The sequence below is a fragment of the Artibeus jamaicensis genome, unplaced genomic scaffold, assembly GCF_021234435.1.
Source record: "Artibeus jamaicensis isolate MK-2021 breed Jamaican fruit bat unplaced genomic scaffold, CSHL_Jam_final contig_426, whole genome shotgun sequence".
In the NCBI taxonomy this organism is placed as follows: domain Eukaryota; kingdom Metazoa; phylum Chordata; class Mammalia; order Chiroptera; family Phyllostomidae; genus Artibeus; species Artibeus jamaicensis.
In genome coordinates, this window is record NW_026521826.1 from 10,181,291 (window position 1) to 10,206,020 (window position 24,730).

Here is a 24,730-nt window from a genome sequence, read left to right on the forward strand (position 1 = left end):
ATGGTAGGGTGGTCACCGACACAGGCTGTGAGATAATTCACACAGAAAAGAAAGTATGGAGAACAAAGTTTTCATTCACTCCCCAAGAAAGGAGAGGGCATCGTGCAGAGAGATACACCAGCACTGGGGGCGGGGGTTGAGCTTTTATTGAATTATTATAATTGGATTTTAAAACTGTGGGGGTGCCATCGTGTGGCCCCTCAGCTGTTGGGGAGTTGAAACAGGAGGCTGCAGTTTGTTCTGATGTTGTCTTCCGCCTGCGGCTGTGGGGAGCAGTTAGTTCTGTCCTTGCATCTCAGTAGTTTCCCACCCGTGGGAGTGGGGGGTTGGGGGACAAGCTCAGAGGAGTAAATGGCAGTCATGTTTAGCAAGGTCACACGGTGCTGACTTTGTCTTTTTGTCAAAGACAAGATTTTCTGCCTTGGGCGACCAGATAGATAGACAGAGGGCCATTCGCTGAGAGGGACTGGGCAGCAGTGTCGGTGGGAAGACAGTGAGTTCTGTCTGAGGAATCTGAGGTACCGGTGGGAGGTGTGTGAAGCAGCTGTAGGACAGCTGTGTGGAGTCTGCTGCCATTTGGGAAAATGGGCCCAAACCTCGGGAGAGAGATCAGGCTTAGAAATACGGCTTTTGGAGTCATCCTCAGAGACCTCGTCCGTGAGGGCTGGATGGGAGAGTTCCTCTAGTCTGAGACGTGCGCAAAGGAACCAGAAAGTTGACAAGGAAAGCAAAGGGAGCAGCCAGGGAGGAAGCAAGGCAACTGTGCATCGGCTCAGAGGCAACGGAGAAAACTTGCAGAGAAGAAGGCCAGTGAAAGTGTCAACGGCCATGGGGCCGTCAGAAGTCGGTTTGAAATTTGAGGGCTAATCAATCCCCATGGACCTCAAAAGAATAAAACAGCAACACTGAGCTGTTTGTGTTCATGTGACTAAACATGTTCACAGTGTTTAATAATAAGCCCATTATGTAAACACGATTATCTAAAGAGTTGGCCATTCTATGTAAGCTGCAAGACAGTTTAGGTGGTCAGCTACATATGAGTATTGCTCGGGCCTGAATCCAACCGTGGAGAATTTGAGGAGAGAAAATCTGTTCTAAACTTAATTCTATAGATATCTCAATATTCAGTTAATTTTAAAAAATGCTCTCCTCCTTCCCATCCTGTCTCCTTGATGCTGCTTAAGGCTTGTTGACTTCTTTTGTCTAATTTTTTGGAGACAGGGGCAGGCAGGTGGTGAGAGGCAACCTGTCTCATGATGTTCACTCTAATGCCATTTCTGGGAGATCTTCAGCCTCATTTTCATCCCTGGCTTCCATGTGAACTTTCAAGATCAAAAACCTATTTCTCAATACAATTCATCCTGCTTATACGCTTGTGCTTATTACAGTCGATATCGACTCTGCTGGATTTTAAGAAATGACATCTTGTGATGCCCCTGCATTGTATTTATGAACACTGGTTTGCTCAGTTCATATTTCCCCTTTACTTATTCTAAGACAGTTAGTTCTGTCCTTGCATCAGGAAAGATTTATATCTTTCTTATGGAACTAGATTATTTCTGTCTTTGGAGCATCATATAAAGATTTTCTATCCTTCTCAGCACTATTTCTAAACTATGAAGTCATTTTGTGATAACTAGGAAGTGATGCTAACAAAAAACGACTAAATGGTAAATAAGACTGCCCAAACTTACCTTCTATAAACCGGCAACTATGAACTTGCTGTGGTTCAATGTTGCTGGGATTTGGCTGAGGCTGCTCTGCACAGTTGTGCAGGCTACTCCCTGCATGGTGGTGCTGTGCCACGGGGAGGAAGGCCAGCTGAAGTGCTGCTGACACTGCACTTGCCAAGCCCTGCACTTGGCTGTGGGCTTGCAACTTCCCAGGGGAGTGAACCCTTACAGTCATTCACACAAAGGCCCTGTATGGATCAGTGAGTCCTGGGTTTGACCCTTTCATACAGCTCCTCAGCCTATGATGCTATCACAAAAGGGAAGGGGCGACCTTGCCCAAGTGGTCTTAATGTGCAGACACCTAGAAGAAGCAGAAGGACATACACTCTTACCTTCAGGTTCCAGCCATACATTCTAGCCCACTATAGAGCCCATTATAGGCCCCGTTCGTGCCTCTTACGTATGAGGAGCAGAGCCTTAAGTGTTCACCAGGGCGGGGCCGCCCGGGTCGTTGGTCTGTGACACTGTATGTGGGGGCGGGGTCAGAGAGGGACAATGGCGGTTCCCTCTGCTGCTTCCTGCTGCTGGGGCCTTCGCAGTCCATCTCACTGCTCGCTCCTTCACCGGTTTATCTGCGCAAATGTGTGACCGCGGTCAGCCCTCAGTGAGTCCACCGCCTTGCGCCCTCAGTGGGTCCGCCCGCATGCTATTCCATACCTGGGGTTCACCCGCAGCTGCTGGTGCGCCTGGGTCTCACGCCCGGGTTGGTCTGGTGGATCTTTCCTGCCCAACCTCGCTCTGCTGCTGGCTCTGCCCCTCTTACCAGTTTGGCTGAAGTGTTTGTTGTTGTTAGACTTCCATGTAGTTCAATTTTCTGTGGTTTGGCTGCATTTTTGTTGCTAAAACTTTGTTGCTTTTAAACTTGGTTGTGTGAAAAGGCACAGTGCTTCCACCTTCCGCCTATGCCTCCATCTTGGTGGAAGTCCTGTTCTATTTTTCTTACTGGTCTGTATGCTTCTTGAGAGACACATCATGTTTGGGGGTGCCCCCCCCAGCTTTATAGCTACAGAGCCTGGGACAGTGGCTTTCTCATGGAAATCAATCAATAAATGCTTCTTAATTATGAAAGGGGTGTATTAGAGATGTGGTGGGGTTAATAGGTGTCCATTTATCTCTTGCAGTGTAACCCCTCCAACACACCCACAATTTTTGGCTTAAAATAGTTCACATAAAAAACAAATAGAGACCAACCTTGAAAATTTCCTGGGCAGATAAAACTAATTTAGTCATGCAAGCGAAGTTTAATTTAGCTGATGTTGTAAGTCTAGCGTGATCAGGGTCTTTTCTTACCTGTGCCTCTGGAAACCAGAAGCAAAACTTGAACTGCTTCTGAAGGTTGATATGAGGTAAGTGGTCCAATTCCTTGTCACTTAAGAAAATTCTAATATTATAACCAATCCCTGTGAGGGAGAAACAGTTGCTGCTGTCTCACTGCATAGGCTGCTTTATAACAACGTAGCCCTGAGTCACACTCCGCGTTTGGATTGGCGTGCGCGCAGTTAGTGATTTGTGGCTTTTACTTCTGTTATTTCGGAACTTTTGATGAAACAGTAACAATTATTTTGTTCATGAATGTGGGGTATAATGGGATTCTGTTAGGCAACTCCCCCTGAGTTTCTTCCACCTGCAGGGTGCAGTCAGAAGGTAGCTGAAGCTCAGGACATCTCAAGCCTGGGAAGACTTCAAGGGCTCCCTGCCCCCCTCCCCACCACGTGGCTGCCTCAGGAGAGCTGGGCTTCTTCCTTGAGGCACATCGTGCACTTCCTTTGCCCCGCCCACCTATCCCCCACCCCCTCATTTTTATTGTAATTGATTTCTAGTTTCACACCCCTGTGATGAGAGAAGATGCTTGATATAATTCCAATCTTTCTGAATTCATTAAGACTTATTTTATCTCCTACCATATGTGTATCCTAGAGAATGTTTCATGTGGGCTTGAAAAGAATGTATATTCTGCTGCTTTGTGATAAAGTGTTCTGTAAATATCAGTAAAATCCATCTGACCTAGTGTGTCACTTAAGGTCTCTGTCTCCTTGTTGAATTTCTGTCTAGAAGATCTATCCACTCATGTCCCTGGGGTGTTAAAATCCCCTACTATGACTTAATTACTAATGATCTCTCCCTTTACGTTGAGCAAGATTTTCGCTATACAATATATTTAGGTGCTTTTATGTTGCATGCATGTACACTTACAAGGGTTATATCCTCTTATTGGATGCATCCCTTTAGTATTATGTCATGTCTTTCTTTGTCTTCTGTTATAGTCTTTGTTTTGAAGTATATTTTGTCTGATATAAATATTGTTACTCCAGCTTTTTTTTCATTTATATTTGCAGGCAATATCTTTTTTCTTTTCTTCACTTTTGGTCTGTGTATATCTTTTGTTCTGAGATGGGTCTCTTGTAGACAGTATATATATGGGTCATGTTTTCTTATCCATTCAGCTACCTTACACATTTTGGTTGGGACATTTAATGTGTTCACATTTAAAGTTATTATTGAGCCCTGGCTGGTGTGGCTCAGTGGATTGAGTGTCAGCCTGTGAAACCAGGGTTTGCTGGTCCAATACCCAGTTGGGGTGCATGCCTGCGTTGCAGGCTAGGTCCCCAGTGGGGAGCACATGAGACACAACCACCATTGATGTTTCTCTCCCTTTTTCTCTCTCCCCTTTCTCTGTAAATAAATAAATAAATCTTTTAAAAAAGGTATTATTGATAAGTACTTATTCATTGTCATTTTATTCATTATATCTATTTTCTTCTCTCTCTTTTCTTTTTGTCTTTCTTCTTCTTAAAGAAGGCCCTTTTCACATTTTTTGCAATACCGATTAGGTTGTAATGAACTCCTTTAGCTTTTTGCTGTTGTGGTTGCGGGGAAGTTCCTTATTTTGCCTTCGATTGTAAGTGGTAGCCTTGCTGGATAGAGTAGTCTTGGATGTAGATCCTTGCTTGTTTTTACTTTGAATATTTCATGCCAACCCCTTCTGGCCTGAAGTGTTTCTGTTGCAAAATCAGCTGACGGTCCTATGGGAACTCCCTTGTAGGTAACTAATTACCTTTCTCTTGCTGCTCTTTACAGTCTCTTTTTATCTCTAACCTTTGCCATTTTGATTATGAAGTGTCTTGGTGTAGGCCTTTTGGGTGCATCTGTTTTGGAACTGTCTGTGGTTCCTGGACTTGTGTGTCTTTTTCCTTCACCAGGTTAGGGAAGTTTTCAGGCATTATTTCTTCAGTTTCCGAATCTCTTGTTTATTCCCTTCTTGTTCGGGTATCCCTATGATGTGGATGTTGTTACACTTGATGTTGTACCAGAGGTCCCTTAGACTTCCCTCATTTTTTAAAATTCTTTTTTCTTTTTGTTGCTCTGCTTGCGAATCTTCTGTTTTCTTGTTCTCTAAATTGCTGATTCAATACTCTACTTCATCTAACCTGTATTTGATTCCTTCTAGTGTATTTTTCATTTTAGATATTGTGTTCTTCACTTCTGACTGTTTTTTTTATGATTTCCGTGTCCTTTTTAATGTTTACCATGTCTTTGTTTATGTTCTCACTGAAATCATCCATTCTTGCCCTAAAGTCCTTGAGCATCTTTGTTACCATTGCTTTAAAATGTGCATTTGGTATTTTGGTTGCTTCTATTTCATTTAATTCTCTTTCTTGGGCTTTCTCTTGTTCTTTCATTTGGGGCATATATCTTTGTATCCTTATTTTGTCTCCCTTTCAATGCTTGCCTCTGTGCATTAAATAAAACTATTATGACTCCCAAACTTGTTTTGATGGCTTCATGATATAGGTGTCTTGTGGGGCTCAGCGGTGCAGTCTTCCAGATCACCTCAGCTGGGTGCTCCAGGAATGTTTCCCTGTGTGGGTTATGTGCACCCTGTGGGAGTTGACACAGTTCAGTGACTGTTTGAGTATCTGCCTGAAGCATGTCCAGGAAGAGAGCACATCAAAGGTCCCCCCTTTTAGGTGCAGCCAACAGGCCTTTCTGCAGGACTAGAACTTGGCAGGGTGATGTCGCCAATAGCTGGAGGTCCAGTTTAGTTCCCCAGGCTGGCGCTGTAAGAATTGGAGTGCTTGGCCCTGGGAAGATGGCACCTAAGGATGGTGTAGGATAGGGATTCAGGACAGGGACTTTAGTGGCTGACCCTCCAGATCTCGCCACCCAGATTCTCTCTTTATGACTCCCATAATCCCTGGGTTGCCTTCCCTTTACTGGAGTCCCAGGTGAGTGTCCAAGAGCAAATTCCTGTGCATTAGTCCTTTAGGAGAGCACCTGTTTTCTAGCAGACTTCTTCCTCTTCCAGGTAGACCGAAAATCCCCATTGATTTTCATGGCCAGATGCTATGCAGTCTCCTTTTCCTGGCCCTGATGCTCTGGGTTGGGGATCCTGGGATGAGGTTGAGACCCCACACTCCTCAAGGGGGACTCTGTGGCTGAGACGTCCCTCTGGCTTCTCAGCCACTGACTGTGGGTGCAGGGGCCAGCCTTCTCGGCAACTCTAACCTTCTTACCTATCCCTATGTGGCTTCTTCTATGAACCGTTGTTCATAATACTCCTGTTCAGCTGTCCATTGGTTGGTTATTCAGGTTGATTGCTCTAAAATTTAGCTATAAATCCAGTTTTTCTCTGGAAGGAGGTGAGTAATAGCCTTCACTTATCCCCACAGCCATCTTGGAATGTCCTCGATGCTTAAAAAAAAACAAGCTTTTTGGTGATGATAAAGAAATAATACAATGGGAAAAAGTCATAAAAATGATCTTTAAGGGTTTAGCAATTAAGCGGAAAAGATACTCAGCCAGAAGTTGAAAGCCTGGGGCTCAGACCCTGACTCCATCTTTTAATAATAACTTCACTTCCCTGAGCATGTGCTTCCACCTGAAAAACAGATAACACCTACCTGCTGGTTTTCATAATCATAAGAATCAGCTGAGCTACTATTTGTCGAGTGCGACACATCTCTGTTTCACCCTCTAGACGCCCAGAGGAATGCAGCGAGCAAAGTGGACCAGGCCACTGGGCCTGGATCCTTGGGGCACTGCCTCTCATGGTTCTCCCCTGCCTTCCTCAGCAGTCCCTGCTCCTTAGCTTCTTTGCAGATATTCCTCCTATTGACCTCCAGTGGCTGGGGTCCTCAGGTCTTGGTCCCTGCCCTACCCTCTGTCTGTGCATCTCTCTTCAGGTGACCTCATCATTCCCATGTCTTTAAATCCACTTCTCTGTTGACAACTCCCAACATGATATCCCCATGCCAGGGGACATAATGCTGGAATGAGTTCATACTGAAATGCTCACTTGTCTCTTTGACATGCCACATGCTGCACAGGCAACTCCAATGCAACTGTACAAAAGCAGTTCTGACGGTGTCCCTGTCCAGCAATGCCTGGGATGCCATCTGACCCCACCCACCTTCGTTCTCCAACTGGCTTCCTTCAGGTCTCAGTGAGTGTACACTTCACCTTCCGTGATTGACTTAACCGAGGGATGGACCCATCTCACAATATTCTGTCACTGCACCTTGCTCATTTTCTTCAGTGCACTTCTCACATGCTTTCCAATGGTGTTTGTCTCTTGTTCACTTGACTGTGATTGGTTACCCTTTCTAGAATTTTAGCTCCATGAGGGGATCGTGTCTCATTTATTTTTCCATGCCCAGGGCCAAGCAAAATGCCTTGCCCATGGCAGCTGCTCAGCAAATATCCGGTGAAGGAATGAAAGGGAGTCCTGAGCAGGTCATCTAGCCCTGATGAGCTAATCCGGTCTCTTTAAAGTATTAACAGAATTCAGTGGGACATAAGATAACACACCTGGAAGAGCCTTGTCTGCAACCTGGCACAGAGCAGGTGTTCATTGACTGTTAGCAAGTTTAAGTTAAATATTAGTGCATCCAAAAGCTCTTAATCAATCTGGTGTGAGGCGCATCGCATAGTCCATAGTTCTGCACTCAGCTATAGAGCTTATTATATACACAGATGCCCTGGGCTGTGCTTCCAGAGACAGGGAGACCACGGGTGCTCATCTTGATGTGTATTAGAGTCTAGATCCAGTGATGTAGAAGACACATTAAAGTGCAGGAATGGGTATATGAGTAAGCATTCTCCAAGATAAAAAAGATGATAGAAGATTTTCTTTCTGTCTATCTGAAATCTGTAGGGTAGGCCAGCAATCTGGAAATTCAGCTAAGACTCGATGTTGCATTCTTGAGTCTGAATTCCACAGGGCAGCAGGCTGGAAAAACACAGTGTGTTTTTTAAATCCTCACCCAGGGATATGTTTATTGATTATACAGAGAGAGGAAGAGGCAGAGAGATTGAGAGAGAGAGAGAGAAAGAAAGAGAAACATTGATGTGAGAGAAAAACATTGATCTGTCCCCCACCCCCCATGCTCCCCTGCTGGGGATTGAACCAACCACCTTCCGGTGTATGGAATGATGCTTCAACCAACTGAGCTACCCAGCCAGGGCCATACAGGGTTTTTATGCTTTAGTTCTGAAGAGAATTCCTTCCACTCTGGGGAACTTTAGTCTTTGCTCTTAAGGCCTTCAACTGATTGGACGAGGCCCACCACATTATGGAGGATAATCGGCTCTACTCAAAGTTACCTGTTTGAGTAGTACTCACACCTAAAACATATTTTCACAGAAATCTCTAGACTGGTGTTTGACCAAATCACTGGGCATTCTGTCCCAGCCAACCTGACACATAAAATTAACCTTCACATTGGGTGAATATTTCAATGATTGATTTTAAGAAGATTGAAATACTCTAATCTTTCTTCAGTTCTAGGCTAGGTTTCATGGAAAGCCTATGATACAAAATCTTCATTCCCTCCTGCTGCCTGCTGGAATTTGCTGTTGATTTGTTTTCTTTTCAGTGTCCCCTCTTTTTATTCTTAACAGATTTAATAGTGCAGAGTGGAGAGGCACTCCTAGTTAGGAATTTAGTAATAACCTCCCACCCAGACTGGGAAGTCTAGAAAAATCTCTCTCCTTGAAGGGAAGATATCAATTGCTTATTATTTCATTCAAAAAGCCACAAAAACAGACCCATTCAGAGCTCTGATCGCTATGTCAGGTGCTAGTTGCAACGACAAAGAAAATGAGACCTCTGCTTTCTAATTGTTTTTTTCTGGTTGTCACAAGGCCCCTTAATTCTCATGATTTGCTAAACCAAATAAAACAAAAGCATGGAAAGGAAGCAGCGGCAAAAACCCCTTAGCTTCTGAGATATGTATTAGAACTTGGAGAGATTTATTATAAAAGGATACAAAGCATTGTTCCAGCAGGAAACGATTTGGTCAGAACAGTTCCCGGTGTGCAGTGATGCTCGTTATCAAATCTGGTTTTCCCAGCCTGTTACTGGTTGCGTCCACTAGATGGCACCAAAGGACTCGCCATAGCTAAGATGCACTGGCTCCTATTTCGAAAACAGAAAATGTTTTTCAGGCCAGTGTTTTAAGCAAAGCACTCATATTGTCTGAGAACCCTTATTTTTTCCATGTTAGTGTGACGTGTGGATCAAAATAAGTGGACAAGAAAATGATTGTCTCCCCTGGACCCAGAGCCGGCCCTGGGAACTCCCTGTGTGTGTGTGTACGCATGCTTCTGAGATTAAACAGTGAAGAATGGGAGGGATGAAAAATACTTTAAAAAAAGGTATTTTTAGAATAACACATAAAAGAATAAAAAAGTTGGAGAAGATGGAAGAAAGATTCTCAATCGAGCATGGGGCTAGGAACCTGTTTTAAAAGTATTAGTAGGGGAAGTCCGGCAGAAAGGATCCTGTTCCTGTATTTCGTATAGTCTTGATAACAGGTGACTTGGATTTCAATGAGTATCATCCAAGTAGAGACTTACCAAAAAAGGACACCAGATCTACAAGAACCGATTCAATGGACTTTCTTCACATCAAGGGACTCTAACTTAGTTTTCATGAAGACTGGAAATGATCCCAACCACACGCAGTGCCTGCTGGGGAAGGCGACTTCCAAGCTTTGGGGACTGAAAGAGGAAGAGCCCCACTGCGGAGAAAGAGGAAAGACAACGGCAAGGCTGACTGGGAAAGGCAGACTACCTGGGTTCACTTTCTCTTTGTTAAGCTTTAAAATCTCCCATCGAAAGAACAAGTCTGCATTGACAAGGTGGAGGATGGGAAGGGGGGTCATTCCCACTGCAGTTGAGGGTTTATGGCTCGGTTTAGAGGCTGCTCCCAGAGAAGGACCATGGACTAGTTCAGAAAATGACTCCCGGCCTGTGTCCCAGGTCACCTACCCGGTGACATTTCAAGGAGGAAGACAAAGGAGAGCGTCTGTGAGACAGTCCCAGGAGTGCACACAGGTGACAACCGAGGACGAGACTGAGAAGCCGCCGCAGCTTTGCCCCAGGAACGCAGCTTCCCTCGGTGTTTCTGCAAGTTAAAACACTCCTAAGTGAAACGACGCTACGGGAATAACACGTAGTATACATACTATTACATAATAATATACAAATATTATGGGTTTTGCAGTTTACCACAACTCCAATTAATTTAGAACACTGGGTGTCCCAAAACTAAGAGTTCCTCTCCTCCAGGAGGGTTGATTTTTTTACAGAAAGAGTATGATACCCGGGCTGTTCCCTGTTTGAGCTGAATCACAAAATCTGAGGAGGGGAGTGGCGTTCAATACAGATTATTCCAATTAATCATTCAGAAATACCTTCTAAGCATATTCTGATAAGCCAGTGGCTCCTAAATTGTGTGCTCGAGTGGAAGGAAGTGCTTGTTAAGATGCAAACTCCAGGGCCCAGCTCCAGGCCTTCAGGTTAAAGGGATTGGGGGTGGGGCCTAGGAATTTGCATTTCAATCAACCATTTCCCCTGATTCTGATGCAGAAGATTGAAAGAGCTTTCATAAAGAAACATTGGCCTAAGCAAAGGCAGAATTGAGCAGTCAGAAAGGCCTTCAAAATCCCTTCTTCCTTCCTTCCTCACTCTCTCCTTCTCTCCTGAAGACATTGATTCAACAAACATTTCTGGTACCTGAACATTGTATTTGGTGTTGTGGGACACAGCAAATACAAAGAGACTAAGTTCCTGCCTGAGAGGAACTTATATCTAATGCCTGAGGTATATATCTACCACAGGCATTAGATTTATTGTATACATAAGCATTAGATACATATGCACATATTAGGCATTTGCTATATTAGGCATTACATATATTACATATGAATATACAATGCACTAGCATAGTATGTCTAAGGCCTGATATGGATATATATATACATATGAATGACAATTTCAGGTCATACTGAATTTGTAGAAGTGATGTTGAAGAAAGTGCTGCAGGGCCCTGGCTCGTGTAGCTCAGTGGATTGAGAGTGGGCTGCGAACCAAAAGGGTCTCCGGTTTGATTCCCAGTCAGAGCACATACCTGGGCTTTGGGCCAGGTCTCCAGTAGGGGGCACGTAAGAGGCAACCACACATTGCTATTTCTCTCCCTCTCTTTCTCCTTCCTTTCCCTTCTCTTTAAAAATAAATAAATAAAATCTTAAAAAAGGAAAGTCGCAGGAATTTAGAAGGAAGTCCTATCAGTGGAGTGAGCTTGTGTGACTGGGAAAGGTGGGGAAGGAGGGGCAGCTAGGGCAGAGGGGTGGGGCATTGCCGAGGCCCTAACTGAGGAGGAATGAACAGGACATTTGAGAGGAAGGAAGAATATGAACTTCCTGTTATACTTACTAAGTGAAAATGTTATTAATATCCCTAAGCCTATACTAGAGACAGCAGGGTGGCACAGCACGACCAGGTTAACCACCCTCAGAGGAGAAACGAGGATGAGAAGCCAGAAGTCCCTGAATCAGCAACACCATCTTCTTTTTTTCAAAATTCTGATGCCAGTGGGATCATTTTTACTTCAATAAATTGATAAATAATAGGAACACTTGATGTGACTTGTTTATTATAGACATCCTGATTTTCCATAGATCCATATTTATTTCATTCAGCTGCTTTCAGAAAGTTAAAATTGTGATTATAAAACACATGAAGTAGATACAATTAGCACCCTAAGAAGAGTGTCACAAGTGGGAACAGGTAACCAGGTTTTTGGTGATTGTGGACAAAGAATTGAACCGAACACACAGAGTTTACAGCAGAAAGAGAGAGAGAAGATTTATTGAGCGATAGTACACTCCACAGAACGTGGAAGCGGGCCAACTCCCAGCAGAGATTCATTCACCTCTGGGGCTGGAGGGATTCTATTCTTTTAGGGCAGATATTTCCTGGCTAGTTTTGGTAGGCGTTTATTGTGCATGTGCAAGTAGTTATATTACTTTAAAGCTACTGCGCATGTGGTCTCCCATGATTCTCCTTGATTGGCCACCGGGGAAGGGGATCACTAAACAATGTTAGTTTATTTAGTGAAGCAGGGGTCATGTAGCTGTCAGGATGGGCGGGGTAGGACAGAATGGGGGCTGGACCACAACCTGGAAGAGACGGCTGAGGTCAAAACAGAGAGCTGAAAGGGCATAGTAACCTGAGCTACCAATGATATATTGCCTCTTTGTTCAAAGGGGACCAATCCCCAGGTCCCATGAAGAGAGCCAACCAAAATAAAACCCCGTCACATTCCCTGCTTGGGCGCGGCTTCTTGGGCCCCACTTTGTAGACAAAGTTCGCAAACCCCAACAAAGCTCTACACTGCCTAACTTTGTGGCTGATTGGCATTTCTTCCTCAGCGGAGCCTAAGGAAACCTTTCAGTAGCATCTTCTGCTCAGGCTCATTCAGGATTTGCCAGGATTCAGCGTTTTTCCAGAGTGGGAAAACCAGCCTTAGAACAGGGTCTCTGTCCTGTATCCGCCTCCTTTATCTTAGCCCTGGGGCACCTCCAGAGTTTCCTCCTTCCTGACTGTCTCCAGCCTCTAGAGGATCAGGACTGTTTAAGACCAAGAGAGGAAGTTTCATCTAATTTTAAAAAATCACCTTTTACTTAAAAAAAGATCTGTATTTCTTAAATTTACATTTAGATATATTATTTTAAGCTATATTTTGCCCATCTCATTACATGAAAGAGTGTGATCTAGCTACCTTCTTCTCTGTCTCCAGCTCTTCTTGCCAGCATCCCACAAAGCATCAAAAGCAAAATATCTAAGCATATTTCAGATGTCCCTGAGCATTTAGACAGGTGGGATTACTATGCCAGCATGCCAGATGGAAAAGGGCCAGACTCTCCTGCCAGACAATTGGGTTTTTAATCTTAGATACATCGCCTTCTATCTGTGTGGCTTTGGTGAAGCTACTTTTATGTGCCTCAGCTTCCTGATCTGTAAAGTGGACATAAAAAGAACTTGTTTTGATGACTAAATGAATCCACACATAGAAAGCATTTGAAATAGCCAGGCCCTGTAGTCAGGGCTCAACCCCCACCAGCTATTGTCATGAGCCCTGGTGTCTAGAAGGGGGGGTAGGGTGGGGTGGGAGGAGCTCTGCATGGAGTCGGGGAGGGTGCGCTGTGCAGAGCAGAGTGGAGCGGTCTGCAGGAGCTGGGCTGAGAGCAGGCCAGCAGAGGGGAGAAAGGGGGGGAGGCCCTTTGGCAGAGCTCCCTCTCTCTTCACTCGCTGCCTGGCTGGACGTGGTGCCTACTGGTGCCCAGGACACCCTGAGCTGTGCGACCTTCACGCCTGCCCCCAGGGCCCCCAGGGGCGAACGAGGCATTTCTCACTTGGGTCTGAGTGGTGCACAGATAAAGTGTCAGGTTCAGGTCTGTGAGCGGCTGGTGGGTCAGAGATCAGCAGTCCCACTCGGAGAAGCACTATCTCTTCTGTTTCGGCCACCTCCAGTTTTTCTCGAAAGTACCAGTTTGGGCTCTGTGTGCGTTTAGTACAGAAATCAATTGTCATCAGATGATTTTCTCTCTCTGGTTTTAACCCTCTGACTTACAAAACAAAACTAAGAAGGTAATTCTACTTGCACTCTTTTCAGACCGCTGACACTAGAGGAAGAAAAATGAGTTATCTTTGTGGGAGTGGAGGGAAAAACCTCCGTCCTGTGACCGGCCTCCTATTTCGGGGGCTGGAGTGTCAAAACTGGGCACACCAGCAGACCCATTGAGGGCCAGGAAAAGAACATTGAGACTTCTGTTTTTTACTGGGTGAGAAAGGTGAACATGGATCTGCCCTACTGACCAAGTTCAAGTGCGTGATGCAGCGTTAACTGCAGGCACCACGCCGCACACAGGCCTCTTCGAGTTTGTTTTTCATCTAAGCCGTACTTTATACTTTATCAGTACAGATGAATAACTTACAAATAAAAACATGTATGTGGAAGGTATCTGACCAAAGCAGGTGGCCGTCAAGACAGTTTGAAGGGCAGACCGTCCAGTGGTCTGCACCCCCTGGGCCATCCCCGAAGCCCCACACTTGGGGCCCTCCTCCCCGTGGCCTGGGGGGGGCAGCCCATGCCTTCCCCTGGAGGAGCCTGCAGGGCGAGCCCTCTCCTGAGCGTCCCGGCAGCACAATCCTGGGCTCCAGTCCATTTCTGCTTGGTCTTGTCTAGCAGAACGTTTCAGTCCTGAAGTCTGTCCCATCCCAGGTGAGAACTTTCATCCAGGCTGATGATGTCACTATTTCCCTGTCCTTCCCGCTCCCCCCTCCCCACCCGGATTTGGGACAAAATGCCCACCTGTCCCAGGTACACCACTTCCTCTAGCAGTCAGTGCCCCGCTGGGACCTCAGCTTGGCCTCGCAAATATGCACAATTTATCCTTAATACACCACTGTCACCCTTAGTGACAGTGTTTCTGGAACTCGGAGGAACAGTGACAACTCGATAAAACCAGCAGTGACCGCTGCCACTTGCAGGGCTGCTGCGTTTTGAATAGTGACCTGCGAGGCCCACAGCAGCTGTGTAAGTGGAGGCCATCATCCCCACTTCAGGGGCACGATCATTAAGGCCGAGAGTTCAAGGTGAATATCTGAGCTGGAATTTGCACGCAGATGGCCTGCCTGCCACCAGGGCCCAAACCTTTCTGGCACAGCCCATGGCTTTTCTTGCTGCGGCCCAGGTGGTGGGGACTCGTTTATGTTGATGCCACATCAGCACTGGAGCGGCCTTGCTATGAGAGAAGTATCCGTGAAGCCTCCCACCACAGGCAAACAATCGAATGTGCAGTCGGTTTGCACATAGACAGAAACATAGAAAAAGGAAGTTGATTATAAATACTTGAGGTTCATTTGGGGAGGAGTCAGAAAAATAGTTTAAAGAAACTCCAACATCTAGAGCTTTGTCTAACCCCATATTACTAGTCTCTTTCCTCAAAGCCCAGGGCCCAGGAGTGACCCACAAATTCCGTCCTCCTACAGATATAGCTTGTTCATGGATTTGAACACCAGCGCGGCCTCCACCGTCGGATTTCCTGTATTTTGATAGCTTCACAGACTGACCCAGGTGGATGCGGGGCTGCACCGTCCTGCCCGCTGCCCCGTTTGTCCTGTGTAAATAAGACTTCCACCACACGGCCACCTTCACAGGCGGAGACCCTCCAACCCCCGCCCAAGGCTCAAGGCAGCCCTGACCACCACCAAGAACATTTCCCTCCACCCTGCCTCACAGCCAGGCAACACCTGGACCCATTTTGCTTTTCCACCTTTCAGGTGTGCGGTGGCTTCTGCAGCAGAGTCAAAATGACAGATTTATGCAAGGCTGTGGGTTTGGATCAGAGAGTGCCCTTGAGCCACACGGTTACTCTCTGCTTCTCCCTCCCCTTAGCTGCTGCATGGAAGAGCTGATGGAGAGAAAAACATAGTTTCTCTTTCAAACCCGCTGCAGCTGTTCTCCACACCTGATACATTGAAGCAGAAGGTAATGCATCAGCCCCCAAAAGGGCTCCCGGCCCTTGATGGCACATTCTCCCGGCCCCCCCTCCCCTGCTTTAGGACGGGGACAGATTGGTGAGTTCGGTGTAGAAAACTCTTTTTCCCCTCGGGCTTCATGCGATTTGTTCCTGGGCTCTGCAGGGGTGGTTTTCTCTGAGCCTGAGCCCCTGGCAGCAGAGCCCCAGGGTGCGGAGGGCCCTTTCCTGAGTCGCACCTTGGCTGGGCACCCCCCTTACACTGCAGGCGAACCACTTGGTTTCTGCTGCCTTCATCTACCCAGAAAGGGGGTTTGGGGGGAATCCTCCAAGAGATCTCAAGTGATTTTAAGATCAAAGGCTCATTTTGGTTCTTTATCTCATTTCTGCCAGCTATTCAGAGTTTTGTTCTCCTGCATTTGTGGAAGCTCATAAAAATGCATTAGTTATTTTCCAGCTTCACAGGTGAGAGCAGCGGTTTTCAGGGGGCAAAGCGGATTCCGGCTGAGACGGGATCAGTAATCCGTGTCATTGGTTCCGCCAGACTCGCTCGTTCTGAGCAGGTGTGTAGACGGAATGACAAGCAGAAACGCTCCGTGGTGCCTCTGTTCCCGGAAACAAGGAGGTCGGAGGCTCACTCTTCAGGCATTTTTCATGGCAGGTACTGACTGATTTGTTTGAATTTTGAGCTCCAGTCAAGAATGGAGAGTGTAATTGTATTTGCACTCTAACCAAATTGTTCAGGATGTGGGCATAAAATATTGACTCATTTCTAACTTGTAGTCTTCTTGGTGAATGAAAGGAAAAGGACAGAAGGGGCTTAATTTTACGTATTAAAGAGTTAAGACATCTCAACCCACAACCCAAGTCAGGCCACCTGACCCTCATTCGTATGCAGTAAACATCTCGGGAGCCTTCTGTCCCAGCTGTGACACTGGACATTTGTATGTTCACCCTATCATTGTTGTAGAGCTTACTTTGCTTTTTTTTGCCATGAAAAGATGGAAAATGCAAACCAGATGGGTAAAATCCACGTGGCTGTATGTGTAATGAAAGACAGTTATACAGTCACACGATCTTTCTCTTACACACTCGCACCCGACACACCACTCATGTTTGGAGTTTTACTTCACTCTGCAGCTGGTCATATTCCTGTCTTGGCGTGGTCCACATTATCGATGACCAGGGGACCCAGAAAGACATCTGGAGAAGCGCCAAGCTGACCGCCCACTGGGGATTATTTGAGAGTGGCTCACAGGCTTAGGAGGCCCCTGCAAGCACATGGCTGCAGCGGGTGCTGCCCAAGTCGGTTGCACAGGAACCTTCCTGTCATACGAAACCCCACCTAGAACCGGCACCAACAGGAAGCCAGAGCAGAGACAATGCTGCCCGAGCAGGGAACGTGGCCCGGGAAACAAACCAGTCTCGGGTCTAGGCCCCTAGTGCGGTCCCAGAGCGGCCCCTGCGGGTCGGGCTGCGCAGGCGCGGCACGGGAGCCTGAGGTTGGAGTTGAGGACCACACGCATTTCTAAGGCCCCTTTGTGTGTAACTGCGGATTCTTTGGAGAGGGGGGAGAATCCGGTTGGGGAAATTCTGCATTAAACACAGTGAAACAAGTTACTTTAGCCTTTAATATTCAGGTTTTATTGCAAATCTCTAAGAGGTGGAACTATAATAGGGAACTTTTCCCAAACTTTTAAAAAGTGACTTTGATTTTAATTATCCTAAGCCTTATGATCACATAGTTTACACTTTTGTGTTGCTGATCTGTTCTCCTCTACGCGAATCTTCCTAGTGAGCTGGCAAAAGCACCATCACCAATCACACACACACATAGTAATTCTACAGTCGTTTTTGAATAGCTGTTCAAGACAATCCTGAATTATAATTTAGTCTCACTTAGAGAATTCACAGTTTGCTACTATGTCTCATCCTGCTGAATTTTAACAGCATCTGACCGTACAGACCATCTATGAAATGAGAGAAGTATTAGATACTCTTCATTGGACATTATACACAAACCGCACTACAACGCCTTTCATTAAGTAAAGGCAACAGGTTAGATACAGGGCGTTTGAATGAAATGGCACAGTGAGGACCAAAAAGGCAAAGTGACATGCCAGCTTATCGTGGCCCCAGCCTTTTAACAGGCTCCCGACCACAGTGTTAAGCACAGCGAGGCTTGATTTCCTAGTGAACAGCGAAGGACTTGCCTCAGTATTTAAACATCTTAATATACCAGTTACACAAATCGAAGTATAAAACCCACTGCAGGTTTTGAGGGGGCACGCACCATGTCTGTGGAGTTGAATATTACAAATCAAGCCCAGACATATTTTTAGGAGGGAAAACTGTGATAGCAGTTGCTGAATCGAAATAATCATCCAAGTTCAAAGTGCTGATCATATCCATTTAATCACAGGCCAATCTTATTTAAATCAGAATTGCCCCAGAGAGATGTTCCATCAGCCATTCGTGACCTGCATTCTGGTGTGTGAGGTCCACTGCAGTACAGTACACATAAAAAAAGCCATGCGACCTTCGTAATAAATAAAGCTGTGGCCAACATTTACTCATTCATAGCTTTTTTGAGATAGCTAACAAATCTCCCCTTTCTGAACACTTCTTACTGCCAGCAAAGATCATTTTTATTCCAGGGATGTAATTCTTGGGATTCTCCAAATACCCCTCAGTGTAGCCTCTCCCCAGGTGATGCCTTTGTTCTTGTTGGCATCTGTGTAAGGAAATCCAGGGGCCTGACTTGTCTTTTGCCCAAAAAGACCATGGAGATTTGGTCCAGTCTTGTGCTTGCCTCCCTATCCCGAGGTAAGGTGCGGGGCTCCCTTCTGAACAACAATCCTCTTGTCCTCCTCAACATCACCCATTTTTAAATTGCTCTTTTGTTGCATGAATTACCGGGGGTCTCATTCACATGCTGGGCACCTCCTGCTCTCTAATAACCTCCCAAACTGATTTTGACCTGGGAGTCCTCACTAGGAATCACTAACATGTCCAAGGGCACTGATGTCCCACAAAACCCAGTTTGGACAAGGTCGTTTGGAGAAGTCAGGGGAGCCCCAGCTGTCCAGGGTCTCCAGCTCCAATGAGACTCAGCTCCCAACCCAGTGGGGACATTCCAGGTAGTGGACTTAACATCTGGGGACCCACATCCCTGGTGGGCACACGGGGGCCCGCTAAGGGTACATCGCACACAGATTTGAAAAAGGAACCCCGGGCCTGCCCCCCACAGGTGCACCCTTCCCTGGAAGAGCGCTGCCCAGAGCTGAAAGGCAGTGAGCCCTGCCCGTCCGCGGCAGGAGGGCCTCCCCTCATCCCCCTTCCACAGCTTCCGTTTCACAGAAGCAAGCGGTCCCCTCACTCCCCGCGTCTTAGTCCGTGCATCGCCCAGGGGAGGCCGATCTCTGGGATGCCAGGCAGGTGCTGTTTTGTGAGAACCTGCGTGAGTGAGTCTATTGACTGACTAATACATCTCTTTGTAACTCAGATTTCTAATTTTCTGCTTTCATGAAAATTGAGGGAAGACCTAACTGAGTTGTCAGAGAATTGGATCATCAAAAATAATTTTCATGATAGAATGTTGAATCAGAAGGAGCTCGGTAATTGACGTTGCCATGATAAAATTCGTTTCAATCTCACCTAGTTGTTTTTATGAAAAAGGTTTCATAGTGTGTACAGTAACTGTTAACAACAATAATTGCAAAATTGAAATACTGTTGGAGAGGAACACAATCTATGGTAGCTTTATTTTTCAATAAAATTTTATGTATTATCCCTGGTTGCTGTGGCTCAGTGGATTGAGTGCTGGCCTTCAAATCAAAAGGTCACTTGTTTGATTCCTGGTCAGAACACACACCTGGGTTGTGGGCCAGGTCCCCATTTGGGGGCATGTGAGAGGCAACCAACTGATGTTTCTTTTGTACCGCAATGTTTCTCTCCCTCTCTTTCTCCCTCCTTTCTCCTCTTGCTAAAATAAAAATAAGCCCAGGCTGGTGTAGCTCAGTGGATTGAGCATGGGCCTGCAAACAAGATAATCGTGGTTCGATTCCCAGTCAGGGCACATGCCTGGGTTGCAGGCCAGTTCCCAGCAGGGGATGCAGCACAAGAGGCAACCATGTGTTGATATTTCTCTCTCCCTCTCTCCTTCCCTTCCCCTCTAAAGATAAATAAATAAAATATTTATAAATAAATAAATAAATAGAAAGAAAACCTGTAAAATTTTACTTTTTATGTCTAACAATAATTTATAAAAATTATATTTGTTTTGATAAATTACAAATGAGTACTGCCTACAATGGTGATTCAGTCCAGAAATATTTCTTTGATACTCACAGCTACATGGTCACAGGAAAGTTTTAAAATTAATTTCAAATTAGTTAAAGTGCAAGATTAATTTCACAGTATGTAGATATTTTTGCTGGGTGGTTAATAATTGGATTTCAGACATAAAATATATCACATTAACATAAAATTACTTGGGAAGAATGAAGTGGAAATACCACTTTAAGGAGTAAATGAAATAATGTTTTGTCTACTAAAACAAGCTTGTTGGTGCATATTAGAGTGAATTATGGTTGAAGCCAAATTACTATGGTATTGTATTATACTGGAAACATTCTGAAAAGTCATATGAGTTTAATTTTTAAATGTTCAATATTTCCAATGCTCCAGAAGCTATATCTTTTGCAACTATTAAAACTTTTAAAGACATGCTTGAGATGTTAACTTTAAAGTCTGTGAGAAGACATGCAGTTTTAAAAAATTATTTTAAAGGGTAATCAAGAAAGAAGTGGAAGGTCTCACGCCCAACAGCGTGTAAGGAAATGGAAACAGTGCGGACCCAGAGGTGGTGACATTCGGCCTAAATCGGGCTTGGGACTGCCCTGCTGTGCGTTCGTCACACTTCCGCTTCTGCGGTTCCCTAGTCCGGTATCCTTGTCTCTCCAGGTCTGGGTCCCCTCAACTTCCCCCGTAACGCCCACAGCAGGGCTAGTCTCCGGCTCCCAGACGTGGTGCTCTCTTCTGCTGTGCTTGACAACCAACCCTGGGGACTTGGCCCTGAAACCATGGACCCTCCCAGGAGCGTGGCCGCACCCCAAGTTCCACAAACCCTCCCAGAGTCAATGTCGGTCCTGGTCCCCGAGGCCTCCTGCCTGCATCTCCGCATCTCCATCTCATGAATTAGCATTAATGTGTAGGCTGCGGCTTTCAAAGGCTTCCCTCTCTACCTTACCTAATTTAGGTCCCACCACAACCTGCTGTGATAGATGAAGAAGCTGGGCTCAGAGGACTGACGTGGTTTGCCAGTGACTTATCCAGGACATCTCATTGTTCCTGGGGAGGCTCTTCTGGTCGAAGGCCAGGGCACACCAGTCGGGATCTCCTGAGTCTGGGGAGGCTTGCTTCTCAGCTCCCTGAGCGAGCCCCACCCCTGGGCATGCGGATGGGTGTTAGCACAGTCTCCTTGTCTCACTGGGGTCTCCTCTGGGGCCTCCTTCAAGATTCTCCACCGGACACTCGGAATGGGTGAGCAGACAGCAAGATGGAAACCAGCACATTCGCATACATAACTCGGAACAAGATGTTACGGTGCGGAGCCAAGATAGGATGCGTATGGACGAACGTTCACACACGAATGTGCAAGGCTCGCGGTGAGTTGTGCTGTGGTCCGTGTCACAGCTGTACCAGAAATGAGACTCGGTCCGATGTCAAAATGCCAGTGACCTCACCTCAGTTTTGATTTTAAAAAAATTTTCTGTTACTTTATTCTTAGTTTTTAAAAATTAACTTATTTTTTATTTAATTATTTTTCAAGTACAGGTTTCTGTTTTTTACTCCCATCCCAGCCTACCCCTACTCAGTGCTCCCCACCTCCCTCCCATTTCCACCCCCCTTAGTTGTTGTCCATGTGTCCTTTATACTAGTTCTTGTAAATCCTTCCCCTTTTCCCCTGAAATTCCCTCCCCTCTCCTCTCTGGTCACTGTCTGCCTGTTCTCTATTTCAGTGTCTTTGGTTATATTTTGCTTGCTTGTTTGTTTTGCTGTTTAGGTTCCTGTTAAAGGTGAGATCATATGGTATTTGACTTTCAACCCCTGGCTTATTTCACTTAGCATAATGCTTTCCAGTTCCATCCATGCTGTTGCAAAGGGCAGGAAATACTCAGTGATTCACAGGAGAGTTTGTTGGAGAGACCCAAAGGGTCCTAGAATGTATACAAACCTACCTGAGAATCAGCACCAGAAGGGCCCAATTTGCTTGTGGGTAGCAGGGGAAGTGACTAAAAGCCAGACAAGAACTGAGCAAGTGTCATTGTTCCCTCTTTGACCCCTCACCCACATACAGCACCACAATGTGGACAAACGATTTGCCTGCCCTGGTGAATACCTAAGGCTCTGCTCCTTACAACATAAGAGCTACACCAAGACAAAGAAATATGGCCCAAATAGAAGAAGAGATCAAACCTCCAAAAATGGAACTAAGCAGTGAAGGGATAGCTAACCTATCAGATGTAGAGTTCAAAACACTGGTAATCAGGATGCTCAGAGAAATGGTTCAGTATGGTCACAAAATGGAGAAAAAAGTGAAGGCTAGAAAAGTGAAATGAAGAGGAATGTACAGGGAAACAACAGCGAAGGCAAAGAAACCAAGACTCATATCAATGATCTGGAGCAGAAGGAAGAAACACACATTCAACGAGAACAGAATGAAGAAATAAGAATTCAAAAAAAATGAGGAGAGGCTTAGGAACTTCCAGAAACAATTTGAAATGTTCCAACATTCAAATCAAAGGGGTGCTAGAAGGAGAAAAGGAAGAGCAAGAAATCGAAAACTAACTTGAAGGAATAATGAAGAACTTTTCTAAGCTGGCAAAGGAAAAAGACTTCCAGGAAGTCCAGGAAGCTCAGAGAGTCCCAAAGAAGTTGGACCCAAGGAGGAACACACCCAGGCACATCATCATTACATTACCCAAGACTACAGATGAGGAGAGAATCTTAAAAGCAGCAAGAAGAAAGGAGACAGTTACCTACAGTAGAGTTACCATAAGACTATCAGCTAATTTCTCAAAAGAAACCTTACAGGCAAGAAGGGGCTGGAAAGAACTATTCAAAGTCATGAAAGACAAGGACCTACATCCACAATTGCTCTATCAGGCAAAGCTATTGTTTAGAATGGAAGGGAAGATAAAGTGCTTCCTAGAAAAGGTCAAGTTAAAGCAATTCATTATCACCAAGACCTTATTATATGAAATGTTAATGGGACTTATCTAAGAAAAAGAAGATGATCAATAATATGAACAGTAAAATGACAACAAACACAACTATCAACAACCAAACCTAAAAAACCAAAAATGAACTAAGTGAACAAGAAGAATATGAACAGAATCACAGAAATGGAGATCACATGGAGGTTTATCAGTGGGGAGGGGGGGGAGACTGGGGGAAAAGATACAGAGAATAAGAAGCATAATTGGTAGGTACAAAATATACAAGATACTATAGGAAATGGAGAAGCCAAAGGATTTATATGTATGGCCCATGGACATGAACTAAGGGTGGGGAATGTGAGTGGGAGGTGGGGTACAGGGCCAAAGGGAATAAAGGGCGGGAAAATGGGACAACTCTAATAGAATAATTGATAAAATATACTTAAAAAACCCCAAAATCAAACTCAATTTCAAACAAACAAACCATTAAATGCAGCAATAAGAATAAAACAGAAACTATTAGCTCAATGTATCTGCACCAAATATAAGAGTATTTATAGGGTTGGCCAAAAAGTCTATTTGTTTTTTTTCTATAAAATAAGAGACACAGTTTTCATTTTCACCAATAACTTTATTGATTTGGCTATTTTCGGTATGTCAGCTATATCCTGTGTATTTATTCTCTTCTACTTATTGGGGTGAGAGAAGCTCATTTTTTCCCTTGAAGATGTCACAGCAGAAAAAGTCAGTGTCCCTGCGATGCCTGGCATGGGGAGGGGTGAGCGGGTGTCCACACGACTGTGCCAGGACAGGCCTTGAGGGGTCACAGCAGATGGAAACGCCTGTCCCCAGGACCCTCTCGAGGTGGCTGAGCTGGTCTGTGAAGGCCAGCTGTCAACAGAACCTATCTGTTGGCTGGTGAAATTAGGCTGGGCCAGAACTTATTCTGGACACACGGGCATCTGAGTCTCACAGGAAAGTAGCAAGGCCACCAGCATGGGGGCAAGTGCCCATATTCTAAGTAGGAGAGGGCCAGAGACAAGGCAGGCCCATGGGCCGCAGGAGTCAGCCGACCAGGGCCGGCGGGCCAGCACTCACTCCCTCTCCTTAGAATTCTCACACACCAGCCATCTGTTTGCCTTAGCAAAGGCTTGCAGATGCCACATAAAAATGAAATGTCTCTGGAAGTGCTAACATCAACGTCTCATCACATTTTTACAACGTCCTATAGTCAGTCACAGAACCTCTCCCTGAGGCAATCAGAGGTACTGAGGAGACCATGGCATCCAGGCACTGGGGAGGGGGAACACTGGCAGACTGGGGCGACCCTCACAGCCAAAATATATGTGCGTGAAAGGATGGGCCCCAGGAATGGGATTCGCTTTAAAGTACTCCGGTCTGAGCGTGCATGTGTGTGTGTTGGGGGTGAGACCAGATATGCCAAATGCTGATAGCTGTTGAACTTAGAAAATAAGTTTGTGGGATTTCTTCCTCCTCTTCTCTACATCCTTGTGTGTGCCAGGATGTCATCTGTCCCTGTGCCAGCTCACCAGAGGCACTCACTGTAGCCATTTGGAGGCACAGCCACATAATTTACATGGACAGCTCAGAGATGGCCATGGTTAAGCTGCTAAAGGAGACCTGGGAATCATAGCAGTCAATCTTAGTAAGGGAATAAAAAACAGGGCCTGCCTTTTCAAGATGCTGAACGGATTTCTATAGTTGGCTAGATTCACTAAAGAGGGAAACAGCCCTCACTCTGGCGATTCACTGTAATTCCTGTGTAAGTGGAAACCCACTGGGGTGTGGGGGACACTGACATCCTGTGCTTGCAGGTGACCCACTTTCCTGTTTGCTTGTGTCAGTCCCTGTTTAACAAGGAGTGAAATAGGGTCAGTGCTGGGTCAGGGGGAAGTTTTGTTGCCTGTGCTCTTTGACATGAAGGTTC

General features: G+C 45.6%; 1 pseudogene; it reads right to left on the reverse strand.

The window, feature by feature from the left end:
- Window positions 1-18,128: 18,128 nt before the first annotated feature.
- On the reverse strand, window positions 18,129-18,444 carry LOC128627519 (cytochrome c-like; annotated as a pseudogene).
- Between the last annotated feature and the right edge of the window lie 6,286 nt (window positions 18,445-24,730).